The sequence below is a fragment of the Balaenoptera physalus genome (assembly GCF_965194825.1).
Source record: "Balaenoptera physalus genome assembly, chromosome: 4".
NCBI lineage: Eukaryota > Metazoa > Chordata > Mammalia > Artiodactyla > Balaenopteridae > Balaenoptera > Balaenoptera physalus.
Genome location: NC_138891.1, coordinates 50,015,771 through 50,024,287, shown reverse-complemented (window position 1 = coordinate 50,024,287; position 8,517 = coordinate 50,015,771). Strand labels below are relative to the sequence as shown.

At 37.6% G+C, this 8,517-nt stretch overlaps 1 protein-coding gene across 1 annotated transcript in view; it reads left to right on the top strand.

Moving 5' to 3' along the window:
• The window catches only part of LOC309659362 (uncharacterized protein), a 78,088-nt gene that overhangs the window by 47,421 nt on the left and 22,150 nt on the right, over nucleotides 1-8,517 (top strand). The window lies entirely within an intron of this gene.

Genomic DNA, 8,517 nt, shown 5'->3' with positions numbered 1-8,517 from the left:
GAGAGTCCACAGGTAATACCATACCACACTACAAGCAACACTAATAAAATTAAACCAGTTTTGCAAGATTCCAGAAATACCAACTTCTTTTATTACAACTTATTTTGATGTTTATATTTCCAGAAGTACAAATGCATGTATGCTCCCAAATGTTAAATTTTTGGAAAAATATTCCTATTTAGTTGATAAGATTAAAACAGAAAAGAGGAGGAAAATCTTCCTAATGGCCCAAAATACATCTAATTAAAGTGAATACAGGCTGACATCATGTGTCTAACTAGAACAAATGACCAAGTTATATCCAAACATACATAGACACAAGCATTCATAATTTTATCTAGAACCTAGTGATCAGAAAAAGGGACCATTATAATAAAAAGGGGTAAAATTTTGTCTTATATTTTCTTAACATCTTTTGAATAATTTTAAATATTAAATGAGTGTTAGTCAAACAGGTCACTTTAGCTTCTTCATCCTCAATAGTTACTTTAAAAAAAAATGAGATAACTACAACTATGTTTGAAAATAAAAAAAGGAAATCAGGAAGAAAATGTTCTGCTTTTCAAAGTAGTGATTTTCTTTCTTTCTCGTGTGCATATTTGATTTAATTTTTAAAAGAGTTAATACATTCATATGGTTCCAAAACTAAAAATATAATGGTATTTAAATAAACAGTCACTTCTTTAACTTCTTTTCCAGGCCTAAAGCTACTGATCAACTTCGAAATTCAAGTCCACAGGTCACCTGTCACTGGCTTTCACCATTCATATACATTTTTTTAAAGTTTTTAATGTGGATTTATTTTCACTGTTTCTCTGAGGTCAATATAATTTCCTCTCTGATAGTGGCCTCAGAGTAGTGACCAGTCAGAATCAGGATAAAAATATTTGCCAGATGCCTGCCAGCCAGGGTGAGCTGCCAAGAAAGAACTCAGGCCAGGTGTGTCAGCTGTGGGCTTGCATCTCTGGCGAGGACGCTGCTCCTTGGCTTAGAACCTCAGGCCCTCCGCACCTGAGATTTGGCGCACAGCCACCTTTTTTCACCTCGTCCCTTACACAAGAGAACGGTGTGGGACACAACGTGGTGTTTCCTTTTGAAACACTGTTGAACTTTGATTTGTGTCATGAATCGACAGTGTCTGGTAGAAGTCTGAACTTACCTATGAGTGAGACAGAATCTTTGAAGCTGTGACATATAGTGCTCATCTTGCATTTTATGTGATGCCTGAAACAAATCTGGAGGAAGGAGAAGGAAGAAAAGGAGTAGTGCAGAATCCCTCCAGAGCAAGCATTGCCTAGGGGCTGACCACCCCGCTACTTCACACATGTCACCATAGGGAAGTGCCATGGAGATTACTCACCAAAAGTGGATGAGACTATCCTACTTTGGGATTCCTCCAAAGCAGGCCTGAGACAAGGACTTGAATGAAGGTAATTTATTTGGGAGGTGATCCCAGGAAGCCCACATGAGGGAATGGGTAAGTGAGGCCAGGAAGGGAAAAAAGCCAATAAGGGGTGAGCTAATCTGTGAGTTACCACTATGGACAACCTTCTGAGGACCCTCTAAGAAAACCTGTAGTACACACCTCATAATTGTCCCAGTGAAAGACACAGAGCTGGCCATTTACCCATTGATTTCTGTCAGCCACTGGTGGAGGGCACAGTTCTCCCTTGCATCTGGGTTATGCCGGAGCTAGATTCAACAAGCTCCTACGGTGCGGGAGAAAGTCTTCAGTCTGAAGCAGAGAAATGCAGGTGCTTGAGATGGGAAATGACCTCTATGGTTGCAGGTGAACTCAGAAAGGGGATATGGGTAAGGCAGCAAGAACTGTTGAGGCCATGTGATTACTTTCTAATATCATTCCACTAGATAATCGACACAAATGCCTTTCTTCTGGACTACCAGGTTTGCCAGGCATAGGCATATTTCTACGAGGCTGTGTAGGGTCCATGGTCTGCAACAACACAGCTGGATTTTTTTCACTTTTATTCATGTGTTCAGTGAAGTGAGTGGGGGACTTAAGTCTATTGGGCCAATGGAGTTGAAGAAATGAGGCATCGGAGACAAGTCTCATCTAATTTACCATTAAAGCCCTCCTTGGTACCATACCTGTTCTGGATTCCATGGTGCTTGAATCTGGCTTTCTTTCTTTTTGCAATGCCAGAGAGATTGAATGTAATCTAAAAAATTTTGTTACACTTCTGACATGGTAATTTATTATTTTTAATCGGTCTACCAAATTTTTACCTAAAATGTAAATTATTCCCAAGTCTACAGAAATGTCCCTATGTCATGAAGGCCCCTGGGGAGGACCATGAGTCACTGGCATCTGCCACACCTGAATGTTACAGTTCTGGGCTCCACTTGGCTTCCCTAGTTTCTTTTCATCTTTACACCTGTGAGAAAGTGCTTATTTACTTATCACGACATCTATTAGTGCCCAAATTTTCTTAAAAAAAAAATTATAGCCCGGTGCTATAGACTGAATGTCTCCCCTCAAAATTCATATGTTGAAACCCAATCCCCAAAGCGATGGTATTTGGAGGTGGGGCGTTTTGGAGGTGATTTAGGTCATGAGTGTGGAGCCCTCATGTATGGAATGAGTACCCTTAGAATAGAGACCGCAGAGAGCTCCCTCAGCCTTTCCTCCACATAGGACACAGTGAGACAAAGGCCATCTATGAACCAGGAAGCAAGTCCTCACCAGACACTGAATCTGCTAGTGCCTTGATCTTGAACTTCCCTGCCTCCAGAACTGTGAGAAATAAATTTCTGTTTATAAGCCACCCAGATTATAGTATTCTGTTATAGCAGCCTGAATGGATGAAGGCAATTTTTAATGTTGTGCCTGTTATCTTTTGAATGTCCCAAATTTTATATAGGTATATTTTATAATTATATATATATATTTTTTTAACATCTTTATTGGAGTATAATTGCTTTACAAGGGTGTGTTAGTTTCTGCTTTATAACAAAGTGAATCAGCTGTACATATACATATATCCCCATATCTCCTCCCTATCCCACCCCTCTAGGTGGTCACAAAGCACCGAGCTGATCTCCCTGTGCTATGTGGCTGCTTCCCACTAGCTATCTATTTTACATTTGGTATTATTATATAAGTCCATGCCACTCTCTCACTTCGTCCCAGCTTACCCTTCCCCCTCCCCATGTCCTCAAGTCCATTCTCTACATCTGTGTCTTTATTCCTGTCCTGCCCCTAGGTTCTTCAGAACTTTTTTTTTTTTTTTTTTTAGATTCCACATATATGTGTTAGCATACGGTATTTGTTCTTCTTCTTCTGACTTGCTTCACTCCGTATGACAGACTCTAGGTCCATCCACCTCACTACAAATAACTCAATTTTGTTTCTTTTTATGGCTGAGTAATATTCCATTGTATATATGTGCCACAACTTCTTTATCCATTCATCTGTCGATGGACACTTAGGTTGCTTCCATGTCCTGGCTATTGTAAATAGAGCTGCAATGAACATTGTGGCACATGGCTCTTTTTGAATCATGGTTTTCTCAGGGTATATGCCCAGTAGTAGGATTGCTGGGTCGTGTGGTAGTTCTATTTTTAGTTTTTTAGGGAACCTCCATACTGTTCTTATTTTTTTTTAATAGACTTTATTTTTTAGAGCAATTTTATGTTCACAGCAAAATTGAGTAGACAGTACAAAGAATTCACATATACCTCTCCCACACACATGCATAGCCTCCCCACTATCAACATCCTGCACCAGAGTCTCATATTTGTTACAATGATGAACCTACACTGACACCTCACTATTACTGAAAGGCCACGGGTTACCTTAGGGTTGGTTCACTTCTTTGTGTTTTACATTCTTTGGGTTTTGGCAAATGTATAGTGACATGTACCCACCATTACAGTCTCATACAGAATAGTTTCACTGCCCTAAACCAAATTATATTTTAAAGCAAATATAATCAGACACTTCCAAGGAAGTATTCTGGGGTTGACCAGACCTTCCACTTTACCAGCTAGGTAGATAAATATTTGAAGCTCCAAATGTATGTTTCTACAAACTCACCGTTTTGGAGTTCCTCAGTCATGGATCAACCCATGAGGCTTTAAACATTAACTTTCACATTTTCAGGGTATCCTCTTCTACATATTTAGAAACATGTAGACAATTTTTGAACCAAGGTCACTTTGCTGTGGCAGATGAAATGCTCCTGAGTCAAAGCGTAGACTGGGATATCCGTTCTGAATGCAGAGCGTGTCTGGTGATCCCCAATGCAGGAATGCACTCGTGCTTAGGTTTGCATTCAGGCTGGATTTCTTTGACCTAGGGCTCTGATCCTGGATGCCCAGCACTTTAGGAGGATGAAGACTCCTTAATCTCTGTCTTTAGACTCTTACCCTCAACAAACCCTTCCAGGCAGCGCACAGAAGATTTAGTTAGTGCTAATTCTGTCTCAACTGATTAGGGCAATAGTAGTAAGACATGAACTCCATGAACTTGCCGAACCATGAACCAAAGCCCTTGCCGAATCAGCAGATACTTACTGAGTACTGCTACTATGGAGAACGCTTGCCTGCCTTGTGCATCGCAGCCAGGTACCAATTCCATTACATTTCTTTACATGGCTTTACTATGACCATTCATTAAAGTCAGTACAATTTGAGTTTGGCCAACCCTGAATTTAAGCAATTATATATAGAATACTCATTGCACGTACGCTGCATGAATTCTGGGATTATATTCATTAAGATAAATTAATTTTTAAATAACTGCTGTATTTGGTAAGTTTTTACATTTGAAAGGCAGATCAATAGAATTAAATATTTCTATAAATCTGAGAAAAACAGATATAAATTCTTAAAACTAGAGGGAGATATTCTTAGAGGTTTTTAAGTTATAAAACAATCCTTAGTAGCTTCACGTATTCACTGTTCTAAGTATCCTGTATTAATGTGGGTGCTGAAAAGCATGTTAATGCTAAAGTGTAATTCACTTGTCCTTAAGTATATTTTCAGTGTTTTAAAATAATAAATGGGAAATCTTTTTTTAAATTAGGAAGGCCAAGAGAGCTGCCCCAAAGCATTTCATGATCAAATACTTTTAGCAGAAAAACTAGCTGTGAGAAGAGACGTCACGGCAATTTTTCATTGCTATAGTTAGAAGCGTGAAAAAAGTCTATTTTTATATCCTATAAGAAAAAAGGTTTTTTAAATAATTATATAAATGTTAATTGTATAAAATAAAAATAATTGTATTGATATTCAAAATATATTTGTTAATTGAAATAAAGTTTAAGGTAAGACTAGATGCATAACTGGCATAAAATATTTGACTGTTTCTAATTGTAGATCATGTATTTCCTGAGAAGATTACACGGGAATTCTAAAATTATCCAAGCACTTATCTCAAGTGGAAGAAATAGTTACACTTAAAATATCTTCAACCCAAATGTGCAGCATGGTCATTTATAACGGGACAAATGACATTACTCCTTAAAATCTGAGCAGCTGATATCACCTTCAGCCCCTATCCCACATCTTCTACAAGGCTCTGCCCAATCCTGGGGATTTCATCTTCGTGGGTGCTCGGGTTCAGAGTTTACGCCACTGTGGGGCTCCCAGTCTACTCCCTTAAGCTTTTCCCTCCTCTCTGCTCTACACTGACTCCGAATGCAGTCCACTTCCCTCGATATCCACTTAAAACCACTAACACAAGGTAACACGTGTGTGTAGCTGACTTTACCAAGGTCTTGGTCGACAGGGGAAGGTGTGTGCCAAATACATCTTAAAATTGAACATCAGACTTTTCCATTGTGAAACAGTCCTTTGGGCAATTTTGACAATGCAAGCTCTGGCTTCTTGCTCTTTTTTTTTTTTTTTAAAACCTTCTCTCAGCTGCTACCCCAATTCTTCCCACTTTATTTTGCAGAGACCACTCTAGCCCCTCTCCCTGAGTCTGCTCTTAGCCTTTCCTCAGTGGGCCTTTGACTCTAGTCTCTTCATATCTTCCTCCCCAACTCATCTTTGCTGAGGGTAGGGGAGTTTAGAGATTTCTACTTGTTTGAATTATACCACTAACATCTCACTTTAGATGGCAGCTAGACTTGATTTTGGTTTTAAATAACAATAAGCACTTTCTCTGTTATACAAGCACATTATAAATGAGTTAGCACTATAGTGGCAAGTAGTATTGACAACAAAGACCGTTAATACCGAAGCACTTCGTAGTGGCCCTAAAATATATTTCACTTTTACTGAAGGCATATACTTTAGCACTCTTCTAAATGCATCTAAATGCACATTCCCTAGAAAGTGTTGTTGATGACAGATGGCTTGCTTCCCTCACCTCCTATTTCTTTTCACTGTGGAAGCTCATTGTCGTCAGATCCACCCATGTCTTCTTGAAATGAAAAGTTCTAGGTCTATCTGCAAGTATTATAATGAAAAGGGATAAGCCTTTGTCATCATTAAGCAAGTAGAAATTATGTAATTTTCTTCTTGAAATCAACATAATTTAAGTGCTACCACAGTTTGTATACATTGTGTTCCCTTTCTTCCAAAGATTGTGAAGCAAAACCCATTATATATAAATCTGTACATAGACTAAAGTGAAATTCTAGCAGTGCTCAATTGAACCGAATTTTAGATATTTCATTTAGATCTTTTTAAAGAAAGAGTGAAGAAATATTAAAATGAGATTTTTTCATGATTATCATTGATTGTTCCTCAATTTTTTTCCCCCAAATTTTCTACTCTGTCATTTCATGGTCCATACCTCGTGACAATTTTTTTGCATATAGTTATCTGCAGTAATGGGAGGCCATTAAAGTAAGAATGGGGAGTAAATGTATAGCTGTAACACACAGAAGCAGGTACTTAATCTATTTAAAGATAATGAAACACTTAATAAATTTATATAACAACTTTGAAATGACTATTTCAAATAAACTTCCTTTTACTTTTACTTAAAAAAACGAACTAAAGCAAGGCAGTATTTACTTATTTATTTGGCAAATAAATCTTTACTTTACTGCCAAATAAATCTTTACTCTTTAGTAACTTCAGCCAAATAAGAATTTATTAGCTAACATACTGTTAGTAAAGAAGCCAATAAAATTTATAGATAAGTCTAAGTATTTCTTTATACATATTTATTTTTCCCAAGTGTATCATGTTTTATAGTATACCCAGTGGTTTGGGGAGGAATGCTGTTGATGGTATTTACACAAGAATAATACAAGAATATTTCCTTACGTCTTCATTTTTCATTAGACCCATACAGAACCGTATTCCTTTTAAGATAAAATTGTCCCTTTATTTTTATGTGCAAACATGTTTTCTGAAAGTAACTAGCCTCAGTTTGGACTAACCAATGTGTAGATTTGTGTACTTACATCCAATGTGAAGACGTCTTGGTTTAGACATTGCTCATAGAAGAACCATCCAAACTTTCTGTCTTTCAATTGCAGAAGCTTCTCTGAAGGCAGGCTGAAAAACACATCTGACAACTGTGTCAGACTGTCTTAATTAATTCACCTTGCCTTAAATACGAACTCAACTAAGTTGATTAGTCCTATTTCATGACAGAAACGCTGCCCTCTATATCCTCTACAGATAGGAGAAAAGACGTTAAGCCCCAGGAAAGTGCACCACAGTGTACATAAACCTGTCTCAGAGTTTAGCCTTTACTTTAATCCTTCCTTAGCCTTTAAGATGCTTTGTGGGCATTCAGTTAATGCCACTCTTCAATTTGACACAAAAGTAAAATACTCTGCGTATAAGTAATAAGGTTTTCTTTGATAGAAATAGAACTATTTTATATTTCCAACAGGTTTTGAGTGGAAAAGTTCCTTTTGCAAGTAGGAAAAAAAAAGTTATTTTCCACAGAGCTGCAAAATTAAACAAAAGATGGCACTATATTTAAGGAAGAAGCTTCTAGAATTGACAACTGTACTTTAATTCCTATAGACAGTGAAAAAAACCTTTCATAGTCTGTGCGAGAGCTGTGAACCATATAAAAGAGAAAATATGGAATTTTGAAATAGACCTGTTCTATTTACTAAAGAAACAGTTGAAACCTTGAAAAAGAATATCCATATTTTTCTATTTCTAACAATTTTACTGGTGGAAAGTACGAAATAAGAATACAGTACGAAAAAACTACAGTTGAGTTACAAGTAATGCTTTCAGCTCCTAGTGTGACGATAACTTGCTGCTTTGTTGACACACATTTTTAGCATTGGATATTAAGGTCATTATAAAAAATACCACATGGGACGTATTGATTGCATTTTAGGGTGATTGTTCATGAAGCAGTCATCAACAGCAGGGACTTAAAATGACTAACTAACAGACCCAGTCAAGTCCCAGGCCCACCGTGTATGAACTGTACGACCTGGCCAAGATATTAAACTTCTCTGAGCTTCAGTTTCCTTATCTCGGAAGGGCCTCATAGCGTTTTTCTGAGATGTGAAGGTGACAAAATAGACAAACTACCTGGATAGTTCCTGCTGAGCGTTAGCCATT